Raw genomic sequence first — 16805 nt, 5'->3', positions numbered from 1 at the left:
TGTTTGTAAGGTGAGTAGTCCCATAACTCACATCTTTCTTGATAAGAAGTTGCTTATTCTACTTATGTTGAGAGTTTACCATGCAGCTGGATTTGAGTTGTAAATAGCCTTTAGATATTCTCAGAAACTTTTACTCAAGCATTACTACAATTCACCCAGTTTCTGGATTTCTTAAATGTTGCTTGGTGGTACTAAGGTTTTTAATGTTAAAGCTGAAGAAACCCGGAAAATAAGCTAATTTGGGGGGGGGGCGCGGATTATATTTGATCTTATCTTCATGCCCTGCTTGGGTATGGATCACCTTTTCTGTGCAGATAATTCATCTGACAGTGTATTCAATTGTAGTACTATCCAAATTCAACCTTTAAGACTGTTTTCAGAGGCATCAATTGCATGCCTTTCATAAAATTATGGCCCACTAAAGATTATTGTTGAATATAGAGGCATCTAAAAGCCAAAGGAATAAAAAAGTGGCCCCTGAAGATCTAAATGTTAGAAAAAATTTCCAGTAAATAGATCTAGGGTGAAATGGGACTTTGTAGGGGGAGGATAAAATCTCATTATCTAATATGTCATCACATCTCCTTTGAGACAGATGATGCCAGGGAAAGAAGAAACTTCATTATGAATAAACACTAATCGTAAGCAAAGATTGCATTTGAATACTTTCCATTAGGTTATCAGAGTTGTCATTTATTCAACGTATGTTTATTTACTTTTTAAATCTGTGCTAGGTAGTATGCTAGGCTCTCAGAAATTATTTGTAATGAGCCTTTGAAAAATATTTGTATGGGGGTGGTGGTGGTATATTTCACCACAGTAATGGCTCAATTCATTTAATAAAGAAGATAGGTAAAAAATAAATATTAGGAAATAATCAAAGGAATAATCTAAAACTATTTCCTAGAATGGAAGGCTATCAGCCCATTGAATGAAAGGATCTATTTTCTAGTACAGCAATAACAAAAATTTAAAAGACCCACCCCAAGGCAAACGATTCTAAAATTTAGGACTCTGGAAAACAAAGAGGAGTTTCCAAAGAGAAAAATAAATAGGTTATATTCAAAAAATCAAAAATTAGAATAGCTTTTGACTTCTCAATAATACACCAGAAGCTAGAATACCATGTTCAAAATTCTGAAGCAAATGATTTCAATCTAAAGTGCCATATGCAATCAAATTATTAATTGGAATATATTTTTCACACACTCAAAGTCTCAAAAATTTTACCTCTCATACATCCTTCCTTAGGAAGCTACTGGAAAAAGTATTCTAACAAAACTAGAAAAAAACAATAAAGTGATATTTAAGAAGCAGTTGATTCAGTATGCACTCATGAGAGAGAGAGAGAAAGAGAGAAAAAGAATTCCACTAATGATGATCAATAGTAGTCCCAGGATGTCAGTTATTCAACAGGGCTAAAGTGCAACAACTCTGGACTAGACTACAAGATGGAAGGCTCCAGAAAAAACATGGAATTTTCAGATTACTTGACTAGTTTAAGCTTGTTGGAAGCCATGAAAAAACTTAGGCATAGATTTATTTTTTAATAGACAAAATATAGCAATTATTAAGTCTAAGAGAAAAATGCTATATGTGAAAGCAAATTTAACCAGGAGTGCTGCTGTGGTCTAAATGTATGTTTCCTCCCCAAAATTTATATATTGAAACCTAATCATCAATGTGAAAGTGTTAAGAGGTGGGACCTTTGGGAGGTGATAAGGTCATGAGGGTGAAGCCCTTGTGAATGGCATTAATGTCCTTATAAGAAGCTAAGGAGTTCAAAGTTCTGTCCTTCTAACATGTAAGGACACAGCTAGAAGGTGTCATCTGTGAGCCGCAAAGTAGGTCCTCACCAGACACTCAATCTGCTGATACCTCAGTCATGGGCTTCCTACCTTCCAGAACTGTGAGAAATATATTTCTGTTGTTTACAAGCTACTCAATCTAAGATATTTTGTTATAGCAGACCAAATGGACTAAGACAAGTGCTATCATCTTTATTTCAGTTACCATTTTAGCAAGAACCTGAACCCATTCATCCAAACAGAGTAGGCAATCACTAAGTTTATCATTCTGGTGATCATAAAAGTAATTCTCCAAACTTGGAAGCTTTGGAAGCTTTTCAGAGTGAAAAGGAGGTGTTACTAATAGTTAAGGTGGGACAACAGTCATAATTTAGATCTTCCCTAGGCAAACTGAGACATATGGTGATCCTAGCTATTGTGAAACTACCACTGACCACTTGGTGGTAGTTTACCTTTAATTGAAGTCAAGCAGTCAAGAAAAAATAACCTGCTGATCTTGGAAGGTCCCTGCTAAAACCTGATTTGAAAAAATCACAATCTACTTCTGAAGTAGGAGCCAGATGCCTTATTTGCAGGTTTGGGGGCATATATAGCTTATTATGTAAAAACAAGTAAAGAAAATAATTCTGATTCATAAAAAGTAATTTGAAAATCAAATTCTAAGAACAGGAATTTTTTTTGTTTTTTAATAATAAGTATTTCACAAATTACTGATGTTAGTAGACATGGATTTTAAGAGAGTTTCCCAACATCATACTGAACAGGGAAAAATTGAAAGCATTTCTGCTTAGAACTGGAACCAGACAAGGTTCCCCTTGTCACCACTTCTATTCAACATAGTGCTGGGAGCATTGGCCAGAGCAATCAGACAAGAGAAGGAAATCAAGGGCATCTGAATGGGGGCAGAAGAGGTCAAACTATTGCTGTTTGCTGATGATATGATCTTATATCTAGTAAACACAAAAGATTATGCCATGAGACTACTAGAATTGATAAACAAATTCAGCAAAGTCTTAGGTTACAAAATCAATGTACGCAAATCAGTAGCATTCTTATACGCCAACAACAATCAAATTGAGAACCAAATCAAAGACTCAATACCTTTCACAATAGCAACAAAGAAAATAAAATACCTAGGAATATATTTAACTAAGGAGGTGAAAGACCTCTACAGGGAGAGCTACGAATCACTGAGGAAGGAAATAGCAGAGGACATAAACAAATGCAAAACCATACCATGCTCATGGATTGGCAGAATCAACATTGTTAAAATGTATATACCACCCAAATGATCTACAGATTCAATGCTATCTCTATTAAAATACCAACATCATTTTTCACAGATCTAGATAATTCTGTGCTTCATATGGAACCAGAGAATACCCCATATAGTTAAAGCAACCTTAAGCAAAAAGAACAAATTGGAGGGCATCAATTTACAAGACTTCAAGCTATACTACAAGGCTATAGTTTCTCAATAAGGCTCCAAATGTGTAAATCCATTTCAGCCACATCTTAGAGCTCTAGCAACTTGATTTCATTAGTTGATGTATAACTCCCATCTCCATACATTTTTATCAGTCCCTTTTCAGTCCTTAACTAAGCTGATTCATTAGTTATATTAATTATATGGAGAATCACCCCCAACCCCAATATATATTCAAAATCCCTGTTGTGTTCATGCTATGTTTAAAATATATACATAATTGAAAAATTATCATAGGGGCCAAAATCAAAATATTCTCTAGTTCAACAACCTGACCAAAATTCTGTGACAAGCCTTCAATATTGATTCTAGGTTTTTTTCTTTTTTTTCCCAAGCAGCATTGTGAATATATTCGTAAGGATTTGAATTGTGATTTCTTGACAAGGAATCAAGACATTGCTGTTGTTCGTGTCATTCAAAGCTTTTCCCATCAAGTGTAACATGAGGAGAGAATGGGCTATTACCTTAATCTTCACATTTCCTTTTGATAAGTTCATATGTGACCATTTTGATGTGTTTTATGTTATACCATAAAGAGGCAATAAAGAAGATTCACAGCTTTAAAGGCTTTCAAGGTTTCCGCAGTATTTGTTGTTAGCTATGAGTGAATTTGCCCATATAAACAAACATAACTGTGAAATAATACCATATGCACAGCACCACTAATAGAAAAGAGTTGTTCAAACTTAAGTAAATAATCACATTATTAGAAAATTGCTACCTCAAGAGAAGCTTTCTCTGGTTTTAAACTTATTATTCTTCTATTTCATACTTTTAAAAAATTTAGTTTCTTTTTTTACATTTCATTATTTTTATGAAATTAGCTGTAAAGGGGAAAAACATTAATGTTAACTTGCTTTTGGACTCTTAACTTTCAGAAGAGTATGTAATGAGCTTTTTAATAATATTGTCATCAATGGAAACATTGCTTTAACTAGTGCTTATTCAATTAAAGCAGTTTCAAACATTTCTCCACACTCCTAAGCAATTTTCAAAATTTTACTTCAGAAAAAATCTTTTGTTTTTCTAGTTCAAAATGAGAGAAAAAGAATGTGGGTGATTCTTTGAGCTTTTCTTCCTATGTATGGATATATCTATACCAATCTAAATCACTAAGCCATCAGCATCTTGGAAAAAGGTGGACAAGCTTGAAGGAAAACTACTGAGAAGTAGAGAGTAACAATAAAATAAGTTGTCTCAATTAAAATTCAAGTAGATATTGAGGTTATATTTTGAAACCAGTAGGTTTTCACAACTTAAGTGTGTGTATGTGTGTGTGTGTGTGTGTGTGTATTGCTTTATACATGTGACTCTTTGTTGTGTAGAGGAAAATTTCTGGGAATTAATTCTAGTTCTTGAGTTCTAATTCCAGTTGAGCTTGGGATCACCTATTTTGAGTAATTGCCAATTTTTGAATGTAATTCCAGAAAGGCCTATGCCCATATAGTTATACAGGATTGCTAATCAATATAATTTTTATTTTTTATAAATTTTTTTCCTTTTTTTTAAATTTCAGCATATTATGGAGGTACAAAAGTTTAGGTTACATAGATGGGGGAGGGGATGGGTGTATACATACATAATGAGTGCAATGCGCACCATCTAGGGATGGACACGCTTGAAGCTCTGACTGAGGGGGGGTGAGGAGGCAAGGGAAATATTTTTTGTAAATTTGAACTATTTTCTGCCCCTTAAAAAGAAACCCTTATATACAAACAGCCTATTCTTAGCTGGAAGGAGAAATATGATCACAAAGGTGATTTTCCCAGGGCAACACTCATCTATTGCACTCCAGATGTGTTGCCCACTGCAATTTATCCAAATGTGGGAAACCTGATTGCATAATTTATGGTAGTGGGGCACTGTGTTTGCTCTTTCCCTTGTTTTTGAAAAAATACAAACAGGCTTTTTTTTTTAAGTGATTAAAATCCGTTAACATGCAATTAACATACATTTCAAAAATGGCTATATTCAACCTCGACTCAAAAATATAAAACTAGGATTACATAGATAAAGCCTAAATCATCCTGAAGAGAAAATCAGCCAGAGATGTCTGTCCATTTGGGTACTTGAACATGTCAAAAACAACTTGGAATTTTAGCTAGCTTTTTAAAAACCATCAGGCTTACAAACCAATCAACATCCAAGGAAACATAAAATTGTGAGGGTTTGCAAGGTGCTCTTTCCAAAGAGAAAAAGCCTTTCAAGGACACTTGAAGGGACTTTCTTCCCTGAACAATGGCCATTCTTCCTTGGCAAGGAAATCTGTCAGGTGCCTGTGTCGTGGTAACAGCACAGCATTAGGAGTCAGGCAGCTCTTCTAGCTCTACAAAACAGCCCTCTGAAGCAATCAATCAGGGATAAATCAACTAGCCTTCCCAATGCCACTATTCTGTGTCACCATCTAATAGTTAAAAGTGAGTGGAAACTTGGAAGTTAGAAATTGAATAGTTTTTATAGTAACTCAAAGATCAGCCTTGGCAAGATTATTTAGAAATGACCTGTCCCCATTTAAGATAACTTTGCTCCAAGACCCTTTTCCAGAACACACCTCATTCAGTGATGTCACCAATAAAAAAACTGGTGGCAGGATTAAAGTCCTAAATCTTGAGGATTATGGTGACCTATACATTGTTATTTAATTTTTAAAAATTTATTTTTCAAGACAGTACAAAATTTGAACCTGTGCTAAAATTAATATAATTTCTCTCTAGATTTTTTTTATTACAAAATCTGAATAGGTTAATCAAAGCTGAACTTTTTTAGTGCTACAACATGAATTTAGTCTGAGTTTTGGGTAACTCAGCACTGAATTTTGGATAAGATTTCTGGAATCAATCACAAACATCCTCTGGGTCACTCTTCCAAATTGGGCTTACTAGAGTGGACACCAGAGTCAAATTTCAGAAAATTGACTCAACAATTGAAAAACTACTAAAATCTTTTGGGAGCCCCCACAATTTTTTGCCTATAATAGGGGCTTAATAATTATTTCACTTAACTTTTTTTTATTTAACACTTAATAATGTAGTTATTTGTTGGTCAGTGGTTGGATGTTAAGAAATTGTGTTGAGTCAAAGTGGTCAATGTAATAGAGGTTTAGAATTTAAAAATTTATCCACTCAGGGTATGTGTTTTTAATCTCCTAAACAAACCTTAATTGGTGCAGACATTTATTTCTCAGAGGTGGACACTAATCATATAGTGTCTTTTAGCAGTGATAGTTTAACCTATACACAATACCAAAACTAGCAGCCTCCCCTGAGGAATTTTAGTCCAAATTCAAATTAGTTGAGATAAAAAAATAATAATTTGACAGATCCATAGCTATTCAAGGAAATCAATTAATCATTTCCTTGGTTCTTTTTTGCCTTGCCATCCACTCAAATACTTTTTTTTCCCATTTCTTTTCTTTTCTTGAGACAGGGTCTTTCTCTGTCCTCCAGGCTAGAGTGCAGTGGCATCATCATAGCTCAAACTGCTGGGCTTCAGTGATCCCCCTGCTTCAGCCTCCTGAGTAGCTGGGACTCCGGGTGTGCACCATCACGCCTGGCTAATTTTTCTATTTTTTGTAAAGATGGGGTCTCGCTTTTGCTCAGGCTGGTCTCTAACTCCTGGCCTCAAGTGATACTCCCACCTCAGCCTCCCAAATTGCTAGGATTACAGGTGTAAGCCACCGTGCCTGGCTCAAATACTTTTATATGGTGTAAATGTAGCTCTTTGGGAGACAAGAGGCATAGGTAAGATAGTGTTACAAATACAAGCCTAAAATAACCTCAAAATTCAGAAATACGATTATCATGAGGCAGTACTCAAATAGTCATTAAGAAAGAGGCAAATTTAACATTCATTAACAACTTGTTTCCAGGCACCTTTCTATGTTTTATTAATTTTTTAAATTTTATTTCCTCTTTACATTAGCCCTATGAGATTGATATTATTATAACATATTATATGACATATTAACATAGTATAGCATATTATTATGACAATCTTGCAGATGTGGACATTGAGCCCATTGAGCCTTAGAGATATTAAATAACTTGACTATGGCTAGTAAGGGGTAGATCCAAGATTAGAGCCCAGATGGACTCTAGAAACTTCTCTTTTTCAGGCAACATCCATAATGGTTAGGAGTTGTGGCTCTGGAGCCTTACTGACTGGGTTTGAATCCCCTAATTTCAATTGTTTCCCTTACTAGTTGTGTGACCATGAGGAATTATGCTAACTCTCTGTGTCTCAATTTCCATACCTGCAAAATGAAATAGTAATAACGCTTACCTGATAGGGTTGTTAAGAAGAATTAGTGAGTTAAATGAGTAAACATATAAAGCTTTTAGAATAATGCTTGGCACAAAGAAAGTACTAAATAAATAGTAGTTATCGTTAGCATTTTTATTATATCATCCAGTTGATTGCTGTCAATAATAACAGGCTTTTTGTATTCTAAACAGAGGAATTCATTTAAAAAATTCTTGTCCACAAGGGTTTACAAGTGAATGCCCCCCCCCAAAAAATGTAAAACTAAGATTTTCTTGTCAATTTCATATAATAGTATTTTTTGAGTATTTTTTTAATATCAGAACTTATCAGAATATCTAGCATATTATTTCACTACAGTTTACAAGCCATGCCCTTTTAAGATATAAAAAAAAATTTAATTTTTTTAAATTTTAAATTATATTTTTAATTTCAAGATAAATTGAATATAAAGACTGAAAACAAATTAATGTGACAAGTTATCTTCAAACTACACTTTTCACATATTCTTTCAACATTTCGGGAACACTTGATTTAGCAAACATAACAATATGTGCTGAGTGACCTTAGACAAGTTATATAGTCTCAGTCACTTACTGTAAAATAGGAATAAATACACAAGTTTTACCTCTTCATCAGGATGTGCTGGGAATCAAATGAAACACTAGTATGAAGACTCTTTCTGTTCCAGAAAGCTGGATCCAAAAAAGAACCATGATTATTGTTGTCGATGGCAGCAAATTTGTCATCGTGTTGTAGCAGCTCATTCATCTTTAGCTAAAAGCATCCACATGTATTTTATTGTTCTCAAAGTCAAGGAAATACAAACCTTTTCTCATTATGGCTGATAAGTAACATTTCAATTTTAGAAAGAACAATTCTATGAAAAAAAACCAAAACACCCAGAGACTACTAATGAACAGTAATGTTAGTTTCCCCAATGCTTTCTTACCAGGTACACTCAGGCAACTTATAATGTAATGATATGACTGTTTGTAAGCATATTCAATGCAGACGTAATCCTTATAATTCATGATATTGTGAAGAAAATATACTGTGAGTCGCTGTCATATAATCTAAAGTGATATACACGTCTTAGGACACTTTTTATGGTAATAACTAGAGTGAATTAGAAAATCATTCAGAATAAATATACTCCTGGTCACTGATTGCAAGAAGATTGGCTAATATACCAAGTTCATTATTTGTGCAATCTCTCCTTATTGCTATATTTGCATGCAAATGACTTAGTTTTTCCTTCAATTTAAATGAATTCTCTATTACAAACAAAGAACTAAATGTAAAACCATAAAGAAAATCTGTGAGCTCTTTTTATTAAAAGTGGTCCTAAAAAAAAATAGAAAGAGAAAGCTGCTGGCAGATTAATCCCGTTTTCACATTCTTATTGGGATTTTAGCAATTTTTAGGCAAACTAGGCATTATTTCATTTCATCTAAACTTGTCTATCAGTGCCAGAAATGAAAGCCATGGGGTAAGACTTAACTTTAGGGGAATGTAGGGGCGAGAGTCAAGTTGGGGAGGAGAAGAAAATAAAAGGAAGGGGTAAAATGAAAGTAACGTGGGTGGGGAAGACAAGGAAGGTGTTCTGGAAAAGTTTAGGGCTGCATAAATGTAGAAGATTGGGAAGTAAGTCACACACACCCCCCAAAAGGAACTGGAACCTCATTCTTGTCAGTTTAATCCTCCCCCTTCCCCCATCCCCTGTCCTTCCCATACACACATTTCAGACTGGATCTGTCCCTCTAATCCTTGTTGTCATTCAGTTTAAAGCACAGATCAGATTTTGATTGACAGCAAAATGACTACATTGCATTATTTTTATACAGAGCAATTTTAATGTTTTGCCAAAATGAAAGCAGGTTGATATTCTGATGTCTTCCTTTGTCTTGTTTCCCATTACAGTGTTAACTGTTTTAATTGCTTCAATTGATGTTTTCCTATGAATACAACCTACAATAAACTGTGAGACTACCACAAAAATAAGTCCAAATTAAAACAAAGTCATGCCAGAGACTAGTTTATTTTCTAACTATCTCTGGAAAAGGAGATTGCTAAACAAATTCATATTTTATAAAGAGGATTATAGGAGGAATGCCTAAATCACTGACTCAAGTTCTTTTAAAAGCACTTCAGCAAACTCTGTTTACTGGTAAATATTTAAAGCATTGTAGACCTTCAAGAAATCTCAGATATGATCTATGCTAATCCTCTCATTTTATAGATGAGGAAACTGAAGGCATTTCTAGTGGCAGATCTGAGAGCAGGGCCTACATGTCTTGTCACCCAGTTCATTGGGTATTTCCACTCTTCCTTACTATCCATTTATAGCCTAATCACAATCCTATTTTTACTAAAGCAGGTGCACTGATTGCCAATGATCGGTTATCTTTTAAAAAAAAATTCAACTTATTACACTGCTTGAAAGTAACCATCCATATTTCCTTTCAAAATTATAGGATTTTGACTTTTCACTATATCGGAATTGCCTTCCTCCCAGTCAGTCTTAATTATCGAAGTTTTATCTGTAGTTGTATCTTAGAGCTTTGTTATTTTTCAAAGTAGAAATTTAGTAAATGATGGTAAAGTTTTGCTTATATTTGCTTTTCTGGTATTTTTATCATCTCAGGATAATTAATAAATCAATGTCCTTACCATGCATATAAAGAGAAAGGAAATTTAACTGAGAAAAATGATTTTTAGAAAAGTACACTGGCAGACTTTTTATCTTAGATTGTGAAATCATTTTATACCCATTATCTGATTTGTGGCACATGATTTTTTTTTAATTAGTCACACTCCAAAGCACATTCATTCCTATGCAATTCTTATGTCAAAATACATAAACACATGTAGAAAACAAACCCAGTTTATAAAAATGAAAAATTTCCTTGAATATTTATTGAAGTTTTCTGTTTTTTGGATGAACATGGGATTACTTATATGCCAGTCAATGTATATGCTGGTCATCTCTGCCCTCATTTGTATCTCATGACACAGAAATGAAGTGTCCTTACACCTGTTTTTCACTAGCTGACATGGAATATGCCCTTGTTCTTCTTTTTTCTGTTAAAGTGAACCTTGTATGTGTTCCATTCTTTAGATACCTATTAGATGATTAACTGGCAGATCTGTAGATTATTCATTTGTATATACTGTATTTCATCTATTCTAAGACACATCTGGTATTCCCACATTTTAATGTCTTTGAAAGAGAAGTGCATCCTAAAATTCTATGGCATTTTACCATCAGTTAAGTGAGACTTGTCATTTTCCACATGGTGAGATTTGATCATAATTGTTTATATGGTCATTACAGCAATGTGTCATATACTTTCTAGGTACTATACACATTGAGCTTAAAATGTCTCCAAAAAGACTATAATGTGATTCTTCATTGAGGCAAAAGTTACTATGTATACAGGAAGGGGCAGAAAAAGAGCAGGGGGCATGAATTTGATACTAGTGATTGTGGTAAACAGAATATCTCCCCTCCCCTAAAGATGACCACATCTTAATCCCTGGAATGTGTGAATATATCACGTTATCTGGTAAAGGGGAATTAAAGTTTCTAATCAGATGACTTTAGGGAAATTATCCTAGATTATTTGGGTGGGCCCAATGAAATCACATCACAAGAATCCTTAACAGTAGGAGAGGAAGGCAGGAGAGGAGTAAAAGTAAGCAGAAGATTACTACAAAAGAGAGAATCAAGAAAGATAGCAGTGTGAAGACATGGCCTGACATTGCTGGTTTTGAATGGAACCATGAAGCAAGGAATGTGGGCAGCCTCTAGAAGCTGGAAAAGACAAGGAAATGAATTCTCCCAGAGAGCCTCCAAAAGGAATGCAGTCCTGCTGACAATTTTCTTTTAGCCTTGTAGGACCCATTTAGGACTTCCAAGCTCCATAACTATAAGATCATAAATTCATGTTGCTTTTAGCCACTGATTTGGCAATAATTTGTTATAGTAGCAATAGGAAGTTAACATAGTTATATTAGTGATTAGTGGAGAAATGACTGATTTCTAATTTTGCAAAGAACAAACCAAGAGGTAAACATACGTACATGTACATGAACCTGCACTACATCACAGCACCATTCTAACAGATATATGTGGAAAATGATTATTCACCACACATTTAGTAATGAAACTGAAGGCAGGAAACAGAAGAAATTGCCATGTCCTTTGGATATAAGAAAAGAAATTTCAAAGCAACGAGAGAGTGATGTGACCAATTCAGGTAATACATAGAACTATCATTAAGGCATTGAGTCATAGCTTAATTTACAACATTTGCTCTTTCTTAGGGTTAATGGTGTATCTTACAATTTCGGTCACCTTTCATTCAATGAAATATGATAATAGTAAGGAGTTTTTATACAATAAGAGTAATTCAAGCTCAGTATATAAATTTTGGAAAAGGCAGAAATGTATAAATAAGAAAAGTGAAATCTTCCATAATCCCCCAATATCAGTCAGGATAGTCCAGTTTATGTTATTATAACAAGCAACCTCCAAATCTCAGTTGCTAAAACAACAAAGATTATAGCTTGATCATGCTACCTGTCCATTGTGGCAAGGAGAGTCTCTACTCATAATAGCCATTCAAGTAGCCAGGATGATACAGCAGCCACTGAGTTGAACATTATTGTTGGTCACGTCAGAGGATAGAGGCTTTGGAGAGTCTCACAATGCCAACTAAATGCTACACCCCAGAAGTGACATATTATTATTTCTGCTAATAACTTACTGGAAAACCACAGGGAGGCCAGGAAAGGCAATTCTATCATGTACTGGGAAAACCAAAAAATGTAACAAAAAACAATTAATGACTATAGCACTTAACACTCAGAGATAACCACCATTATTATTAAGAAGCTAATGTATTTTCTTCCAGTTTTAAAGTGCATATTTATGTATTTGTGGAATTGGCCTTCAACTATATATACAATTTTATTTTACTTAATATTACATAGTAATATTAATATTTTCCAATATAGTTGAATATTTTTAAAAAACATGTTATTTAATGGGTATATAATATTCTACCTTATATATTTATCTTAGCATTCCCATTATTGAATATTTGCAGTGTTTTTTATTTTTCCAATTATAAACAATGCTCCAGTGAATATCCAAATAAATTAATAATGATAATATGAAGTACTAGCTTTCAGTACCTTATGAAATAAGCAAAATGAGGATTTTAGTAGCTATAGCATGCCAAGTAAGGACTAAAATATTCTTAGTCCTCTGGATACCATCTAAATGAGTTCACAAAAAGTAGAGCCAGGATTTCTGGGTCACTGATAGACAATAAGACAAGAAGGATGTCCACTTATATTTAAAAGTAAGGTTGAACAAGTTGAGAATGCCACTTCCAGCAAAGGTGGAGTCATAGGAACCAGATTTACTCTCTTGTCTCAAACAAACATACAAACAAAAATGAAAAAATATATACAAAACAATGGTATCAAGACACTGGATAGTCCCTGAAAGATAGCAAACAAATAGGTGAGGAATATGCCCTCCCCAGTTGACAGCCTTGAAAGAGTTTCTTGGCCGTGGTACAGGCAGGAGGAACCCAGGCTCTGAGTTCCCTGTGTTGAGGAGCTCAAAGCCTAATGAAACCAGAGTAACCAGAATGCACAGAGGAGAGGAGAGAATGTTCACAGAGTTCTAATGAATGCCAGGAACATGAGAAGTTTGAAATCACATGGAAACATGTGAATACTAAAAATAGTTATGAGTACCAAAAGAAGCCAAGTTGCCAAGTCTGAATAAGCTAACCCTCAGGCCTGCCTTCTTTTCTTCACACAAAGAGAAAACTCCAGAATATTGAGAAGAATACTGATTGGATGATTGGATTGTGTGTGTGAAGAAACTACCTGAGGCAGGGGAAAACATCATCAGAGAAAGATTAGAGGGAACAATCCTAGCACTCACATAGGACCAAGAATAGTGCCTTTTCCCAGAAGTCAGATTGGTAAACCTCATAGTTCATGGGGCATTGGGTAGAGGACTCAGAATGGTCTTGACTCATTAGTGGGAAACGGTGCTAAACTAATCACAGCTCTGGTTTTACCTAACATTTCTTAAATGCAATACCTGGAAGGATCAAATCATTTTCAGGTAGTTTTACTGCATCCCAGAACAAAGCTCAAGGATATTTATAAGAAGATAAACACACACACACACACACACACACACACGCACACACACACACATATGGCTTCAAGATGGTAAAATTTACAAATTCCCAGACATGGAAAGAAGCAGGAAAATGTAATTCATAATGAGGAAAAAAGTTAAACAATTGAAATTAACCTAGATATTAGATGGTAGCAGAGAAGGACATTAAACCAGTTAGTATAATTGTATTAAATATGTGCATAAAGGAAGCAGAAACATGAAAGACATTTAATTAGATTCAAACAAAATATCTAGGGATGTTCAAATTAATGGAAGACTAGGCATTAAAGATTAAAAGATAGATGAATGTGAAGATATAGCAATAAAAACTTCCCAAAATGAAACAAAATGGTAAAAAAATAATCAGGAGAAAAAGAAGAACAGACAATTAGTGAGCTCTGAAATAACTTCAAGGAGCCTAATATATATGTAATTCTTGCCCCTAGAGGATAGGACAGAAAAGGTATTTCAAGAAATAATGGCCAAAAATTTTTCCAGATTTGATAAAAACCATAAATCCAGAGATGCAAAAAGTTCAATGAACCTCAAGAACAAGAGAGAAGTATAACAAGGCATGTCTGAATCAAACTGCTTAAAACCAGAGATGAAGAGAAAAATCTTAAAATCAGCCAGGGAAAACTGAACAAACTTGGAGGGCTAATGCTATCTGATTTCAAGATTCATTATATACTTATAAAGCAGTGTGATTTTAGCCTCAAGATAGACAAATGAATCAATGGAACACAGTAACAAGTGCAAAAAGAGATCCGTAAGTATGTGGACAACTGATTTTTGACAAAGGTACAAAAGCAAATCAATGGAAAAAGAATAGTCTTCTCAACAAATGTTATTGCACAATTAGATGTCAATATGGAAGAAAATAAACTTTGATCCATACCTTGCACCATATACAAAAATTGATTCAAGATGGATCATTAGACTCAGCTGTAAAACCTAAAATTATAACACTCGTAGAGAAAGGGTCAGTAATCTATGGCCTGTAGGCTTACTATCTGTTTTTGTAAATAAAGTTGTTTTTAGAATACAAACTCCACCCATTTGTTTGCATATCGTCTATATGTGCTTCCATGCTACAACAGCAGAGTTGGGTAGTTGTTTTTTCTAAGACAATTGAAAGAGAAAACAGAGAAAAATTGAAAGATTATGCTTTATAATAACTGGCACTGTTATAGCCTTTACAGAGGGTCTTGAATTGCTGCCTTTGGAAAACAGTAGCATAGTGAAAGTATTTTGCTTGCTATTATCAAAGAAATCCTTCTAGTCTAAATCATTACCATGTGCAGTCTTTTGTATCCCCTTTCTTTTAAGTTCCGTAATTGATAATTAATCAGTCCGTGATTTTATTTCATCACTATGTTTTTACTGTACAGAGGTTTTAAGACTCGTAAGACTGGGAATGATATAATTCAGTGGCTTTTCAGGGGGATTTTAAGGGGCTCAGAAGTCCACCCTCCTCACAAATTGGAGAGTGCCTGGAATTCTACCATCAGTTCTGCACCACGGTTACTTAAAATTTTGACCCCTTTCATGTATCCTTACTATGAGTGGTTTATTTTTGAAAACATGCTGTGAAAAGGGGATATATAAAGCATGAAGTCACTTTTCACCTGGTGGGAACAAAAGGATGGTGCCTCCCTGAAGATGCAAAAGGACACCGAAGATGAATCTAACTTTTACAGTTTTGCTGAGGCTGCCCCTGGTAACACCTCACTGAAATACATTAAAGCAAGCAATTGAAGTTGCAAGCATATTTCAACACAAAATATAGTATGATCCCTAGCATTTATTTTCTCTCCTTCAGTTTATACACTGCTGATATCACCACAAATGGTAAATAACTGAATAGAAGTCACTTTTCTTGCTTCCTATTATGCCAGAACACCCAGATGCAAAATAAAATATTCAGTGTCCAATCTGGATATTTTGTCTCTGTGATGCCAAACACACAACTGCTTCCAAAGTGCTGAACTATTGATGACCTTTTTCATCTTCCCTTTATAATGTTTTGGCACTGGTAATGCAAGCGCTGTGTCCAGTTCAAAGTTTGACTCCTCAGTAAACTGCTTAATTGCATCATTAGCCACCCCCACTTCACTGGGGCCTGTTCATCTACCGACAGCTTAGTATAATGGTGAAAAGTGCGAACAATGTGTGTACAACGCTAGGATCCAAATCCTTTTTCAGCTGCTTGCTAGCTATGTCACCTTAAGGGAGTTATATAACTATTCCTTGCCTATTTCTGCATCTGCAAAATGAAGATTAATAAGCATACCTAACAGAACTGTTGGCAAAAATTAAGTTACATCAGATAAATGTTAAGTGCCAGGCATATAATGAACATTCAATAAATATTACCTTTTTGTTATTCCTTGTAGCAAAATATTCAATGATGTCACAGAGCTACCTTGGAACTGGGGAGGGGATGACCATGGGGTCTCTTAGGTCCTCAAAGTCTTTCCTTCCATTTGTTAAAACAGATCTAGAGTGACTTGAATGGGGTGGATGCCAAGCCACATGGGTCGTGGGGATGCAGGACCTTGCAACGCCCTTTAAGCATGCACAGGCCTGCCTGGGCATGTGATGCCATTCTTTCCCATGTGTTTACAATGTGAGCAAGGTAGGAGGTCTTTCATTTTGTTTTAAGTAGCTACATGATTATAAAAAGGGATAATAGCTATTGCTAATCTTCCCTACTCAATGCCAGAGGAATTTCCTTATTGAGGACCTTTGCCTTGGAATTTGGATTTAAGATTTTATACCCTAAATGGAACAAAAGGGGAGAAAAATAAGCTATTTAGTTTTGTACATTCTTGCCTGAAATAATTATCCTTCAAATGTGTACCCTATGGACCCAGCTGTTCATTAGGGAGGTTATTTTTGTTCAAAGATCAGCCCTTAGCCCAACAGTGAAGGAGGCGATGTTGATCCTTCAGCTTCCCCTGCCTCCCTTTTCAGTGCTCCTTGGCCCCTGTGTAATGCCTCAGCCCCAGGTGGCCAGTGCCTTCCTGATGGTCTG

At 35.0% G+C, this 16805-nt stretch overlaps 1 non-coding gene across 1 annotated transcript; it reads left to right on the top strand.

The window, feature by feature from the left end:
* The first annotated feature begins 5016 nt into the window (after window positions 1-5016).
* On the top strand, window positions 5017-5177 carry LOC138379177 (U1 spliceosomal RNA). The gene has a single exon (XR_011231983.1). It is a non-coding gene; the product is annotated as a U1 spliceosomal RNA (small nuclear RNA).
* The last annotated feature ends 11628 nt before the right edge of the window (window positions 5178-16805 follow it).

Source organism: Eulemur rufifrons, chromosome 30 (genome assembly GCF_041146395.1).
Source record: "Eulemur rufifrons isolate Redbay chromosome 30, OSU_ERuf_1, whole genome shotgun sequence".
NCBI lineage: Eukaryota > Metazoa > Chordata > Mammalia > Primates > Lemuridae > Eulemur > Eulemur rufifrons.
Note: the sequence above shows the minus strand (reverse complement) of the source record. Positions and strands in the feature narration are given on the sequence as shown.